The sequence below is a fragment of the Moschus berezovskii genome, chromosome 6 (assembly GCF_049115385.1).
Source record: "Moschus berezovskii isolate FMDL1 chromosome 6, NW_MosBer_1.0, whole genome shotgun sequence".
Taxonomy (NCBI): domain Eukaryota; kingdom Metazoa; phylum Chordata; class Mammalia; order Artiodactyla; family Moschidae; genus Moschus; species Moschus berezovskii.
The window spans coordinates 9,851,788-9,868,121 of record NC_142465.1 but is presented as its reverse complement, the minus strand read 5'-3'; the positions used below and the strand labels follow the sequence as shown (position 1 = coordinate 9,868,121).

Sequence of the window (16,334 nt, the reverse complement as noted above, 5' to 3'; positions counted from 1 at the left end):
AGTGCACTATGGGAAGAGATGGCCAACTAGATCACCAGATCAGTTGCCGTCAGCGATCATTTTCTCGCTCCAGTCAAATGTGACTGCTACCCCAGCCCTCAGGGTTAGGAGATAGACCTCTTTGGGGAGCATTGTTCTGCCTGTCCCATTTTGAACTCATCCTGAGGAGTTAATCAGGGCCAAGAGTTTATAAAGAAGTAGGTCCTGGTACTAGACGGGTTCCATAACAGTAACCCACCAAGTCGTTTCGCTACAGGACAATCAGGCCCCTTCTCCTCTATAGCTGACCCACGGCAGACGTTGCTAAGCATGCCCTCAGGATCCTTCTCCACACAGCATAATAGGTAATCACCAGTGCAGTCACTCAGACTTGGCAAGCAAACTGAAATCTATTTTCCATACTAAAATTGAACAAACGTAGTGGAAAGAGACTTTCTCTCGGGGCCTTTTTTGGTATAACTTGCTGATCTGATGTTTTTAAATTGGCAGACAAAAGGAGTCCCAGCTGGTCTAAATAAAGACATCAAAATATGACAGTAAAATAAGTGGAATAATTTATTCAATCCTTGACAGAAGTCTCTTTCTGATACTTTGTAGCGCACCCAAATAGTAACTAAAGAAGTCTGTATTTATTACTGGCCCTGCCCACACAATGCAAAGCCTTCTCTTGAGATTTTGATAATGAATTTTTTTCTAAGAGGGTATTTTGCTTAGATAAATATCTGGCTGTATGCTTATATGTAGGTATTTGAAAGCTTTTATTATTTCTAAAATAGAACATTATGATCTTTTACATGCAATCCATAATTGTGGTAGTGAATTTTGGAAAACAAAGAAGAAACTAAAAAGAAAAACCACACAGAATTCCGACAGAAGTACTGTTTAGTTCTCATTCTGCCAGATATGTTTACATTCATTTATTCATTCAACACATTTTTATTGAGCCTTTGTTCCATGCACCATTCTAGGCTTTGTTGTTGCTCCACTGCTAAGTCTTGTCCAACTCTTTGCAACCACATGGACTGCAGCATGCCAGGCCTCTTTCCATCACCATCTCCCGGAGTTTGCCCAAATTCATGTACACTGAATCAGTGATGCCATCCAACCATCTCATCCTCTGCTGCCCTCTTTTCCTTTTGCCTTCAATCTTTCCCAGCATCAGCGTCTTTTCCAATGAGTCAGCTCTTCACATTAGGTGGCCAAAGTATTGCAGCTTCAGCATCAGCCCTTCCAATGAGTATTCAGGGTTGATTTCCCTTAGGATTGGCTGGTTGGATCTCCTTGCAGTCCAAGGGACTCTCAAGAGTCTTCTCCAGCACCACAATTGAAAGCATCAGTTCTTTGGTGTTCAGCCTTCTTTATGATCCAACTCTCACATCCATACATGACTACTAGAAAAACCATAGCTTTGTCCATAAGGACCTTTAATTGTATATTATGGAAAAAAATAGACAAAAATCTATTCCCTCACTGAGCTCAGTTATGTACAGGGAAAAAAATTACACCAAAAATGATACTATATTTTTCAAGTTGTTTGTAACTCACTTTTTTGATATGCGAGTTTTTTTTCTTTAAACTATTCCTCTAATTCTGTCAGGCTTTTGTAGTTTTCCCAACAGTCTTGATCACCCTGAGTGACAGGAGGATGGTGGATTGCTACATAATTGGCAGTTCAGTCGTTCAGTCTTGACTCCTCTTTCTAAGATTTGATGGTATGTGATCAGGAAGAAATCTCCCACAAAGAGAATGCTATGAAATCTTACACCACAAAAGCTGACCTAGGGAACTGAAGACAACTTCATTCTATCTGCTTCCAGTTTTCTATTGTTGCACTATGTGTCTTCCTAAAGCTTAGTAGCTTAAGAGGACAGCAATCATTTTACTATTATTAACTCTCATAATTCTTAAGATTTACTCAACTCAAGGGCAAGTTCCCTCTTGGAGCCTGTTTTTCACGCAGCCTGACAATTTTGGGTACTGGAGTCACCTTCTGTCTTTCTTCATTCACATGGCCCATTGCTTATGGCCGCTGGCTAGGATGTTAGCCAAAGCTGTGGTCTGGAGCACCCACACATAGCCTCTCTGTGTGGCCTGCCTTCTTTGAACAACGTGGTTGGAACACTAGGTGGAAGCTGTATCATAGCCTTTTATGAGGTAGCATCACAAGTCACAAAGGGTCACTTCTCCCATAGTTACAGGCCCGTCAGATTCAAGAAGAAAGAGAGATGCTATTTCTTAACAGGAGGAGCATCAGCATCACATTGTAAGGGGTGGATTGTGGTGAGCATCTTTGGAGAATGCAATCTGCCACAGGTCTCAAGCGTCTTACACCGTTCACTCATATGATTAAAATCAGGGATACCAAACTTCCAGGATCACTGTAAGTTTAAGAAGAAAAGTTCTATCACTATCAAGACTCTCTAAAAAATGCAACTCAAAGATTCATTTTAGTAAAAAAAGAAAAAAATTCCAATAATTGAATAACCAACTAGTCTACCGTTCCCTATATTTATCTTATGTATCCACACTTAAGAGTATTGCTACTTAAGTGTTAAGTTGCTTCAGTCATGACCGAATCTTTGCAACCCTATGGACTGTAGCCTGCCAGGGTCCATAGTATTTTCCTGGCAAGAATAAAAGTGGATTGCCATTTCCTTCTCCATTAAGAGTATTAATGGATGATAAAATGACTTGATCAGATTTTTTTTTTGTCTTTAATTTGCAAAACTCACCTTGAGAGAGTGACACATAGAAAAATAATCTTTCCTATGTATGAAGCATGGGAAGAACCATGAGCTAAATTCGTCATCCATGGCTATTAAAATTATAAAGTAAGTTAATTTAAGAAAGCTGTTAAATGGGTTCCAGACATCTCTGGGATCTCCATGTACATCACTGTGAAGAGAAAAACACATTAAATCAATCAGATTACTCTTCCCTAAAAAGCCAGATAAGAATTTAGAGAAATAATTAATACTTGGTAAAACAACCATTTACAATAGCCCAAGACATGAAATGTCTACTAACAGAGGAAAAGATAAAGATGATGTGATACATGCTAAGTCACTTCAGTCGTGTCTGACTCTTTGTGACCGTATGGACCGTAGCCCACCAGGCTCCTCTGTCCACGGGATTCTCCTGACAAGAACACTGGATAGGGTTGCCGTGCCCTCCTCCAGGGGATCTTCCCAACCCAGGGATCAAACCTGCATCTCTTAAGTCTCCTGAATTGGCAGGCCGGCTCTTTACCACTAGTACCACCTGGGAAGCCCATATATATATATATATATGGAATACATATAAAATGGAATTTTACTTAGCCGTTCAGTTCAGTCAGTCAGTCATGTCCGACCCTTTGCAACCCCATGGACTGCAGCATGAAAGAATGAAATACTGTCATCTGCAGCCACATGGATGGACCTAGAAATTAGCATACTAAGTGAAGTAAGGCAGAAAGAGAAAGAAAATATGATATCACTTACGTGTGGAATCTAAAAAAAAGATTCAGAACAGAAATAGACCCAGAGACAGAGAAAACAAACTTATGATTACCAAAGAGGAAGGGGGGAGAGGGATAAATTAGGAAGTAGGGATATACACATTAGTAGACACAAAACAAATAATCAACAAGGGCCTGATATATAGCACAGGAAACTCTACTCAGTATTTTGTAATAATCTACATGGGAAAAGAATCTAAAAAAGAATACATACGTGTATAACTGAATCACTGTGCTATACACCTGAAACTAACATGACATTGTAAATCAACTATACTTCAATATATAAAGAAAGGAAAAAATAAGGAAAAATACTTGCTAAAATGAATCAACATTTTACTCTTTTATTTCAATTCTTAATGAACACCTATGATATATCTGGTTTAAATACTGTGTACTCATGTCATACCAGCTATTTAGGAAATAAGGTAATATTAAAATAATTGATACTCTATCAGTTTAACAGGACAGATAAAATGCTATTATAGTAAACACCATTATGAAGAAGTATACTCTAGAGCAGGTATTTATACTATAATACTATAGTAGACTATCCACTATATCACTGCACTATTGATCTAATCTCAACACACTTTTCCTGTTGCTTAGCCAAGAGTTACTTTACAGGTTCATAATAGATTCCTGTGGAGGGAAGAATCAAGCTGGATGGTAGCTGAATGCCACTCATTTCTTTTGTCCAGATGTCAAGAGGCACTGACTTCTTTCCATGTTGTATGAATTCTCAAATCCTCACTCTAAAAGTCAACATAAAGAAGGAAACATGCTTTCTTTCTGAGTTCAGTCCTTTTTCCCTATTAATTCACCACAGTGAATATTTTTTTTATGATTTCACTTATTTATTTATGGCTGTGCTGGATCTTTGTTGCTCAGGAGTTTCAGCTCCTGGGTTCTAGCACACAGGATCAATAGTTGCAGAGCACGGACTTCCTTGCTCCGTGACATGTAGGATCTTTTCAGATCAGGGATTAAATCTGTGTTCCCTGCAGTGGCAGGCAGATTCTTTACCACTGAGCCACCAGGGAAGTCCCACAATGAATATTACTTGTTTCTTTCAAACCTGTTTCTAATCATAAGTTCATTAAAACTGAAGTTCTTGTTTTAAATTTTTTTTATTCTCTAGAGCTCATTAGAATGCAGGTTGACTCTAATGTGGTCTCTAACAACATTCTGCATTAATTAGTCGATAAAATCAACCTAAGAAATCTGAGATTTTGTGCATGGTGTGTTCAATTTTATGAACTTAATGGGCCATTTCATTTAACAAGGGGGAAAAACAGATGAGAGAAAACAAACTAGCAAAGTTTTGTCCTCTATTGTTCTTTGGTTCAGAGGTTTGGGTTTAGTTTGAATTTGATGTTGCTGGTGAAAGGACATACATATCAGGAGCTTGTTCACCAACACTGCCCTGACAAAAAGATACCCAGGCCAAAACCTTACTTTCCTGGAATCGCAGCCTTTTCTCCCCATTACTACAGACAGTTCAGGGAACTCACACCACCCAGGTTTCTTTCCAGAAAACTTCATTTTCTTTGTTGAATCATACACTTACACAAGGAGAGGAAATGATGAAAAGGTTTTCTTCCTGTTCTCAGAATAGACTGATTGCTTCTATGGGTCCATGTGTGGGGTCTGAAATCCCTTGTGGGCTTTCTAGAGCCTTTAGTGAATAGTTATGTCTTCGTCTTTTATTATTTAGAATTTCAAGTGATCTAGAAGAGCTCATGAAGCTTGAATTTTTGCCTTAATGTCGGATGTTGTAACTACCATAGTGACCAGTTGTTTTCCTCCAGATACTGCAAGTGTATAAACTGCATGATAATCATATATTAACCACTTTTTTTTTTTAAGTCTTATACATCTGCTTAGGCCTTCTTAGGTCACAGAAGCATAACGGTTTAGCGAGACAAAAGTCATTGTTTCTTCTGATGATATAAAATAGGGGAGAAGAAAGAATATTAGTTAGATTGATTCATTCCCAGTTTTCCAAGTCTGTCATAAGTATCAAGGTTTCACTTCATAGGCATTCAATACTTATATCTGGGAAACCAATTTCTAAAACCCAAGTAAATCGGTCTTTTCCTGATGGGCCTTACTCTGGTTTGACTTCATATTTTTTCCCATATTTTGTTCATTCACTCTGCCAATATTCATGAAGAACCTAATATATTTCAAGCCTTGTGCATTAGGCTGGGAGCTCAAGACAAGTGAAACAAATAAACAAAATCCCTGGTCCTCAGAGAGTTTAAAATTTAGCAGGGAAACAGACAATAACCAGTCACAAAACAATGTGTTTATACAGGATGCACTTAGAGAATGGTTTATGCAACAAACATTCCAGACCCTGTACAAGGTGGTAGGAATAGAACAGATAACAACAACAAAGATGCAAACTCTGTTCCTACGAACTTTAGTCATGGAGATGGGCCTGAATCAGAGGTAATACAGACAGAAGTCGAATAGTATATAATTTAGAACCCTTTCAACTCCAAGCAGCCAAAAACCCAGCTCACACTGGCATAAACAAAAAAAAAAAGGGTGTTTATTGATTCATGTAATACACAAACCAAAGGCTAGTTGAGGTGGCGATTGGATAGGGGCTCAAAGAATAAGACTGGTACCTGGTACCTCCCCTTATTTCTGCCCTGCTTTTACCTGTGTTTGGTTTCATCCTCACACTGAAATCCGCTAGTAAGAGTGTTTCTCTTCTTCCAGCAAACACCCTGGGCGTGCAGCTCCCCAGGCCACCTTCCCTTAGCGGCCCCGGTCCGGGCACGTGGGGGCCTGGTGGGCGGGGCCAGCGTCACACGTGGGCCTGAGAGGTGGGGCTGGGCCGGCTACTGAGACGCCTGCGCAGTGAGAGGGGCGGCGGGCCAGGACCCCGAGGAGAGGGGCTGCCTTACCCCAGGGAGTCTGGACACTGGCGGCCAAAGCCCTCTAGCCACGCTCCACGGCAGTTTTCCGTCCAGTGCAGTCTCCATGTGCTGTCCTACTCCTGGAGACAAACACAGCAGCCCAAATTCTACCAAAAGCGATTTCTATCCTTGCAGCAGCTGCTGCTGCTGCTGCTAAGTCGCTTCAGTCATGTCCGACTCTGTGCGTCCCCATAGACGGCAGCCCACTAGGCTCCGCCGTCCCTGCGATTCTCCAGGCAAGAACACTGGAGTGGGTTGTCATTTGCTGGTGCCTCCCAAAGCTTGCCAGTGTGATTCGATTCGCAGTCCTGACACACACCCTGACGATCCCTTTTCCCTTCCCGATCCCCGTCTCTCATGTCCAGCATCACCCCACTGCCTCTCGGCAGCCCTGCTCTCCAGCTCCTCCCCAAAGTTCTCTCAACCCGAACTCATGCCCCTGCAGCCCATCCCTCAGTTTTCCAGCCTCAGCTCGCTTTGTCTGGATCCACTTTCCCCTCTCCTCTAGTACTTTCCACCCCCAGCCTAGATCTCCCAGGCTTACCTGTTTCTCAGGTTTTCTCTCCACTGATCACCTTCATCTGCATAATAAAGGTCAGGATACCATTACAAAGTGGGGGAGGGGGAGGGATAAACTCATGAGCAATGAAAGATTGGACTGTTTTCAGCTGAAGAAGCGAAGAATATGAGCACTTTTAATATCTTCTGCCTCTGCCATCCAAATAATCACATTCCACAGTACGTAATTTCAAACTGTGACAAGAATCTGGAAAGCAGATAAGAGGACTCAGTGGCGGACTTATGGATTAAGATCTAAAGAACTAAGTGAAAGAGTTCAGCAGATGAGACGGTGTTCTGAAAAGGAGACACATCATTGGACAGGATAAGCCTGGGGAAGGTAAAACTGAAAAGCAGCAAGGGTGTTCAGAATGAGGGAGCAGGACACGGGATGAGCCAAGGGCTCCATCCAGGTAGTCCCCAAACAGGGGACAGCAGAGGAGCAACACCAAAGACCCAACAGGAGAGCGGCCCAAAGGTCTCAGAGTTTCCTTGAGTCTCAGGCAGACAAAGGAGAGTACTTTTAATAGTGTTGCCAAGCCCCAGGCTTGGAAGAAAGAAATCCCTTTTTGAATACTCTGTGCCTGGGTTGCTACGCTATAGCGATCTGAGTTATGTAAGTGCTCTGAGAAGAAAGAAATGAAAAGTGCCTTCAGCTCAGTGTCTCTTGGCTGAACTTGTTAGGCATCTTTCTGTGATACGCTGAGTCAGAAAAGGAATCACTGCCAAGATCATTTTGCTGTTATGATTAGTTCAAGTTTCTAATCTTTCACTGCACTGCTTTTGGAAAGAAATTTAATGCTAATAGGGGATAAAAAGTTAACTTGTTTATTTGATGAACAGTACAGGGGGCAAAAAATCTTATTTATTTGCCCAAGTGTTTACAGATATGGATGGGTTTAGATCTATCATCTTGCAATTTGTTTTCTAGTTGACTTATCTATTCTTTGTTCCTTTTTTAAAAAATATTTTTCTACTTTCTTTTGGGTTGAGTGTTTTTCTGTTTCCATTTTATTTCCTTTGGTAGCTTGTTAAGGCTATTTCCTTTTGTTGCTTTAGGGTTTACAGTACATGTCTATTATAGTCAACTTTCAAGAAATAACACGCCACTTCAAACAGTATAGAAACCTTACAAAAGGACACTTCCTTCCCCACCTCTGTGTATGCTACTGGCATGCATGTTACTTCTACTTACACTGCTGCTGCTGCTGCTGCTAAGTCACTTCAGTCGTGTCCGACTCTGTGTGACCCCATAGACGGAAGTCCACCAGGCTTCCCCGTCCCTGGGATTCTCCAGGCAAGAACACTGGAGTGGGTTGCCATTTCCTTCTCCAATGTGTAAGCCCTATAATACATCATACACATTGCTCTATTTTCTTGTTAAGCAACTGATGATCTTTTAGACAGATTGAAAAGCCTCTTGATGAAAGTGAAAGAGGAGAGTGAAAAAGCTGGCTTAAAGCTCAACATTCAGAAAATTAAGATCATGGCATCTGGTCCCATCACTTCATGGAAAATAGATGGGAAAACAGTGGAAACAGTGTCAGACTTTATTTTTGGGGGCTCCAAAATCACTGCGGATGCTGATTGCAGCCATGAAATTAAAAGACGCTTACTCCTTGGAAGGAAAGTTATGACCAGCCTAGACAGCATATTAAAAAGCAGAGACATTACTTTGCCAACCAAGGTCCGTCTAATCAAGGCTATGGTTTTTCCCGTGGTCATGTATGGATGTGAGAGTTGGACTGTGAAGAAAGCTGAGCACCAAAGAATTGATGCTTTTGAACTGTGGCATTGGAGAAGACTCTTGAGAGTCCCTTGAACTGCAAGGAGATCCAACCAGAACATCCTAGAGGAAATCAGTCCTGGGTGTTCATTGGAAGGACTGATGCTTAAGCTGAAACTCCAATACTTTGGCCACCTCATGCGAAGAGTTGACTCATTGGAAAAGACCCTGACGCTGGGAGGGATTGGGGACAGGAGGAGAAGGGGATGACAGAGGATGAAATGGCTGGATGGCATCACCGACTCGATGCATATGAGTTTGGATGAACTCCAAGAGTTGGTGATGAATAGGGAGACCTGACATGCTGTGATTCATGGGATTGCAAAGAGTCGGATCCAACTGAGTGACTGAACTGAACTGAACTGATGTACTGTTTCTAGAGCTCTTCATTCCTTTAAGTAGCTCCAGATTTCCTTCTAGTATCATTTGCCTTCTCTTTGAAGAAATTTTTAAACATTTCTTTTGGTTCAAGTCTGCTGTGATGAATTTTTTCAGCTTTTATGTGCCTGAAAGTAACTTTATTTAACCTTCCTTTTTGAAAGATTTTTTTTTTGTTTTTGAATCCTAGCTTGGCAGTTTTTTTTTTCTTTCAGTACTTTAAAGATGTTGATCCACTGTCTTGTGGCTTGCATTGCTTTCCGTAAGAAATCCATGATCATTCTTCCTTTTGTTTCCCCTCTGCATAGATTGTGACGTTTCCCCTTTGACTGCTTTTAAGATGTTTTTCATTATCATTAATTTTAAATAATTTGATTACAATATGCCTTTGTATAGTTTTCATGTTCCTTATTCTTAGAGTTTGTTGAATTTCTTGGATTTATAGATTCATAATTTTCATGAAATTTGGAAAATTTCTGATCAATATTTTAAAATATTCTTTCTGCCCTTCTCTTTCAGGGACTCTCAGTATTGTTTTTGATCACTCAAGGTTGTCCTGAAGCTCACCAATGATCTACTAATTTTTTTCCTCACACTCTTGCTTTGGTCAGTATTCAGCTGAAGATTTCAGGAGGAGCATCTGCAGTTCTCTAGACTTTTCTTTCTGTGTAGTTTTCTCTTATCTGCTGTTCTACTAGGAAAGTCCTAGGCACCTTGGTCTCCCTGGACTCTCAACTCCATCTCCATTACTCAGTGAGAGAAGCAGGCCCTTCCTGGGGTCCCTCCTCTTCCTTTTACCTAGAAACTCTCTCTCCATGCTAAGCTGGAACAGTTGTAGGGATCATTTTATTTGTTTTCCACTTCTCAGGATGACATCCTGAGCTGCCTGATGTCCAGTGTCTGAAAACCATTGTTTCATACATTTTGTCCAGTTTTTCCTTTTTTTTTTTTTCCCTCAGGTAAGAGGAGAGATAAATCTGGTCCCTGTTCCGTGTTATAAGCTGAAAGCAGAAGTTTTAAACTGCTGAAACTGGTGATTCTAAAACTTTTGTATGCAATCGTTAACTGGTCGGCTTATTAAAACACAGGGCACAGTGGTAAAGAACGTGTATGCCAATGCAGGAGACGTAAGAGACATGGGTTTGATCCCTTGGTGGGGAAGATCCCCTGAGGAAAGGAATGGCAAATCACTCCAGTATTCTTGCCTGGAGAATTCCTATGACAGAGGAGCCTGGCAGGCTACAGTCCATTAGGGTCACAAAGAGTCGGACACGACTGAGCAATCGAGCACATTAAAACACACGTTAAAACACAGATTGTTGGACCCTCCCCTAGAGCGCCTAGGTCAGTAGGTATGAGACCTGAGAATTCACATCTCCAACAAATTCTCCAATAATCTTGAAACCTCTGGTTCAGGGATCACACTTTAAGAGCAGCTGTGTTATACTATTCAACTAAATCTCAGATGATGCTCATCTACAAATCAGCAATATGATGTAAATCATGTTGATAATCAAGACAAAACCTGTCAGTCACAGAAATGCAATCAAGTTCCTTATATAGTGTTGTTTGAATCCATTGGAAGACATGTACAAGAATTACAAAACTGTTCGTGCCCTTTTATCTGGTAAATCCAGGTAATAAAATCCATAGAAACCATGTAGGTGAATCTTTCCCAAGTGATATTTCTTAGACCATTAGTACTCAGGTGGTACAGTGGTGAAGAATCTGCCTGCCAATGCAGGAGACAAAAGAGACAGGGGTTTGGTCCCTGGGTTGGGAGTATTTCCTGGAGAAGAAAATGGCAACCCACTCTGGTATTCTTGCCTGGGAAATCTCATGGAGAGAGGAGCCTAGCAGGCTACAGTCTATGGGGTCACAAAGAGACAGACATGACTGAGGACACACACAGTTGTCATTCACCATTTGAGCTGTTAATAGGTGCTGTGTGAAAGATGTTTATAGTCAAATAACGTTAGGGACCTATAACATGTTAATGTATTTTATGAATCTTCCAAGGGGAAGATAAGAATAAGAAGTGTTTTCCAAACTGATTTGACCACAGAGCCATTTATTTTGCAAAACATCTATTAGTAACTTGAGAAAATTTATTGCTCCTTGGAAGCTAGTTTGGGAAATACTAGAGCAGACCCTTGGCTTTTGTAAGTTTATTATTAACATTAGCTATTTGTCAGAAGATAATTTCATTGCTGTAATAATTTGCAGTTCTGCTGGAGTAAGTGTCCATTCCCAGAAAGTGAGTCACTCAGCTAATGAATGAACCCAGCCCACTGCCCATAATCCATACCCTAATTTGCTTTGCTACTCATCACTCAGTAGCTTTTGTAGTAATAAAAATTTGTTTGCTTTGTGAAAATGACCCTGAAAAAAAAAGTCAAAGTTTTGGTGGAAGAGAAAAAAAAAAGGAGTTGGTAGTGTTGGAAGTGATATTAAAAAGGGCATCTTAGCAATGAAATAGAAGTTTGGGGATAAATTTTAAAGGCCATCTCCTAAATTTGTCAGGGACTTAGCTCTTTATGCAAATAACAAGAATGATTCATGAATCGCTTTAGTGAAAGACAAAACCTAGCAAGATAAAATATTACACAAGCAATTGCTGACCAAAATATAACTCAAGAGAAAGCCAAAAAGCCTGGGCAGGTGTTTCTGTGAAGCCACAGGAGATGAAGACACTCATACATAATGAAGTTGGCTTCTAGAATTTAAAGAGGAATTTTTTTTGTTTGTTTTATATTATGATGTCATAAGGGAGATATGACCTTAGCTGACTATATCTCAAGGAAATGGAATATGGTTCATCCTATGCTAAAGACCTTCCAGAAGCCTGAGAAATAAATTTCATGCCTCAGGACATAAAGAAAGTTCTACGTAGAAGGGAAAAAATGCTGCTAATCACAATGGTTCTTTTAAGAACTTAAATTCATGTTCCTGTTACCCCTTTCATACTCTACTTAGGTCTTTTCTCCATTGACTTAATCAATGTTACCAGTATTTATTAAGGACTAGGTGGTATGAGGGTGCTGCTGCTGCTAAGTCACTGCATTCGTGTCCGACTCTGTGTGACCCCATAGATGGAAGCCCACCAGGCTCCAGAGATCAAATTGCCAACATCCGCTGGATCATGGAGAAAGCAAGAGAGTTACATCCATTTCTGCTTCATTGACTATGCCAAAGCCTTTGACTGTGTGGATCACAATAAACTGTGGAACATTCTGAAAGAGATGGGAATCCCAGACCACCTGACCTGCCTCTTGAGAAACCTGTATGCAGGTCAGGAAGCAACAGTTAGAAATGGCCATGGAACAACAGACTGGTTCCAAATAGGAAAAGGAGTACGTCAAGGTTGTATATTGTCACCCTGCTTATTTAACTTCTATGCAGAGTACATCATGAGGAACGCTGGGCTGGAAGAAGCAAAGCTGGAATCAAGATTGCTGGGAGAAATATCAATAACCTCAGATATGCAAATGACACCACCTTTATGGCAGAAAGTGAAGAGGAACTAAAAAGCCTCTTGTTGAAAGTGAAAGAGGAGAGTGAAAAGGTTGGCTTGAAGCTCAACATTCAGAAAACAAAGATCATGGCATCTGGTCCCATCACTTCATGGGAAATAGATGGGGAAACAGTGGAAACAGTGTCAGACTTTATTTTGGGGGCTCCAAAATCACTGTGGATGCTGATTGCAGCCATGAAATTAAAAGACGCTTACTCCTTGGAAGGAAAGTTATGACCAACCTAGATAGCATATTAAAAAGCAGAGACAACACTTGGCCAACCAAGGTCCGTCTAGTCAAGGCTACGGTTTTTCCAGTGGTCATGTATGGATGTGAGAGTTGGACTGTGAAGAAAGCTGATCGCCGAAGAATTGATGCTTTTGAACTGTGGTGCTGGAGAAGACTCTTGAGAGTCCCTTGGACTGCAAGGAGATCCAACCAGTCCATTCTAAAGGAGATCAGTCCTGGGTGTTCATTGGAAGGACTGATGCTAAAGCTGAAACTCCAATACTTTGGCCACCTCATGCGACGAGTTGACTCACTGGAAAAGACTCTGATGCTGGGAAGGATTGGGGGCAGGAGGAGAAGGGGACGACAGAGAATGAGATGGCTGGATGGCATCACCGACTCGATGGATATGAGTTTGGGTGAACTCCGGGAGCTGGTGATGGACAGGGAGGCCTGGCGTGCTGTGATTCATGGGGTCGCAAAGAGTTGTACACGACTGAGCGACTGAACTGAACTGATACTGAGGTGGTATGATAGTTAAAGGAATTTTAAGTATGAAGAAACCAGTGCCCTGCCTGCAGGCACCTCAAGGGTGGAGGACTTTTGAATTACTGCAGCCTGACTGATCCACCACAGTTGTGTTCCTACAGGGTCCCTCACTAAAATATCAGCTCTGTAAGGGAAGATATTTGATCCATCACTGTATTTGTGGAATATACTTTAATTGATTAAATGTGTATCTCTTATAATAAAGCTTGAAAACAACTTAGGTATTTAAATATAGAGAATTGAGTCAAGCAAAGAGATACACAATGAAATAGTTCTGTGCAGTCGCTCAGTCGTGTTCGACTCTTTGCGACCCCATGAATCACAGCACGCCAGGCCTCCCTGTCCATCACCAACTCCCGGAGTTCACTCAAACTCATGTCCATTGAGTCGGTGATGCCATCCAGTCATCTCATTCTCTGTCGTCCCTTTCTCCTCCCGCCCCGAATCCCTCCCAGCATCAGAGTCTTTTCCAGTGAGTCAACTCGTCGCATGAGGTGGCCAAAGTATTGGAGTTTCAGCTTTAGCATCAGTCCTTCCAATGAACACCCAGGATTGATCTCCTTTAGAATGGACTGGCTGGATCTCCTTGCAGTCCAAGGGACTCTTAAGAGTCTTCTCCAACACCACAGTTCAAAAGCATCAATTCTTTAGCGATCAACTTTCTTCACAGTCCAACTCTCACATCCATACATGACCACGGGAAAAACCAATAAGAAATAGTGTCAGAGGGGAAAAACAAATAGGACAGAGTTATACGAATGAGTTATTAAAGTATCCTGAACCTTGCCTTGTCTACGTTTATGCTCTAACTCTTCCCTCCCCACATCTGTAGATGCCCTGCCTCTTTAAGGCTCAGCTGAAGCACCACATCCCTCCTCAGGTAGCGAGACTCCTGCATCCCTCCACCTTCAGAGTTAACCTCCTAGAAGATGCTGGTGATCCTCACCCACACACCTAGAGTTTTACCTTCAGTGTTGACAAGTGGATTTCTGACTGCTAGTAGCAGTGCGTCTTTAGTTGGGAACCTTCTGCAAACCTGGAGAACGCTGCTGTGCCCGCTTGCTTGGCGGGCCAGAATGCTGGAGAAGTAACTGCCCCCCATCTGGGCCCCTGTGTTCCTGTACTGCAATGTGTCACACGTTATGCTGTTTACTGTGAGACTGTGTGACTGTCTCGGCTCTTGTAACCTGCAAAACTGTTTGAGAACAGAAACCTTTAAATACTATATCTCCCAGAGGCTAACAAAGTATACAGAAAGTGTTTTTAAAAAACTAGATCAACTACATTAATCAAATTGAGTATTTTTAGAAGACAAGCACTGCAAATATCTAACACCTAAATAGTTCACAGCATTCTCTGCGGCATTTAATAATCGATGAAATTATTTAAGCAAGTTTTTATGAATCACAGTTATTGATTTTAAAATCTTATAATTATTGTTTCAAGCTCAAAATTGGGCTTTGAGTTTTATATTGAGTACATTTTAACATTTCCTGATTGAAAAAACAGCAACCATTGAGGGAAATAGAAGGGATAAGATCTGAATTTAGTCTGTATTTTTTTTTTTTTGGCCGTACCATATGGCTTGTGGGATCTTAATTCCCTGACCAGGGATCTAACCCTGAACTCCCTGCAGTGGAAGCTCGGAGTCCGAACCATTGGACCACCAGGAAATTCTCTGTATTGCTTAACACAGCATTCAGAAACCCACATGATCCAACCTCCACTGCCTTTCTCAATTTTATCTTCCATACTCTTGCCACCATCCCTAACATACAGCTGTGGGATCTTCATGCAAAAGATTTGTAGTTCATATTTATCTTTGCTTGTTGACAACACTGTGTTGTTGTTAATGCACAGATAACAACAATGCAGCGTTCTTATAAAGTGATATGTTCTTATGAAGATATCGCTTCATAAGAAAAATTATCATTTTAAAAATGGCAATGAAAGATATAATACATGGCAATGAAAATGGCAATGACAGTGTGATATAAGGACAAAGAAAACAACAACTCCAAATGATAATCCTTCTTGAGATCCCACTTTTGCTTCCCTATCATTATTATATTGTCTTCAAGTCTTTATTAACAAATGTTCAAGTATCTAGGAATTTGATAACATGACCTAAATTTGAATAGTGATTTACATGCCTTTCAAAGTCATTTCCCAGGTCTAATTCAGTGGCCAGTATCCTGAAGACCCATATCTACAGGACACAAAAAGGATACTACCTCTATGTCACATAGAATCCAAAGGACATAAACAATATGCATCATTCTTTTAAGAAAAAACACAAGAAATACTCATTCTTGGTAGAAATATCAGCCAATACAAAGAAATGAAAAGGCAGTGAAAACACAGTAATATTTCTGATCAAAGCAAAATGCTACCAAAATTTTAGTGCATACCGCTTCAGACTTTTTTGGTATGGTATTTTTAACATAGATATTTAAAGGGCTCTTGGTATGTGTGTGCTTTTTCCTCCCCTTTTTGCTCTCAGTCATGTAGCACGCCGAGCCCGGCACTGCACACAGGCCCACTCGACACGCACTCACGTTCTAACACAGCCTTCCGTCCTCCAGAGACTAGTAGTATAGTCCTGTTAGTCACTCAGCCGTGTCCGACCATTTGTGACCCCGTGGACTGTAGCCCTCCAGGCACCTCTGTCCATGGGATTCTCCAGGCAAGAACACTGGAGTGGGTCGCCATTCCCTTCTCCAGAGGATCCCTACCCAAGGATCAAACCTGGGTCTCCCACATCGCAGGCAGATTCTTTACCACTGTACCACCTGAGAAGCCCAAAGGCTAGAAAGCCAAACATTTCCAAGACTCCCTTGCAGCCTGGCTTCCACAAATAACTGAGGTTCCACCAATCCCAGACAGAA

General features: G+C 41.2%; 1 long non-coding RNA gene across 1 annotated transcript; it reads right to left on the bottom strand.

Moving 5' to 3' along the window:
* Positions 1–732: 732 nt before the first annotated feature.
* LOC129536676 (uncharacterized) lies at positions 733–6,287 on the bottom strand. Its single transcript, XR_008681854.2, has 3 exons — positions 6,173–6,287; positions 2,733–2,895; positions 733–2,378 (listed from the first exon to the last, which is right to left on the bottom strand). It is a non-coding gene; the product is annotated as an uncharacterized LOC129536676 (long non-coding RNA).
* Positions 6,288–16,334: the final 10,047 nt, after the last annotated feature.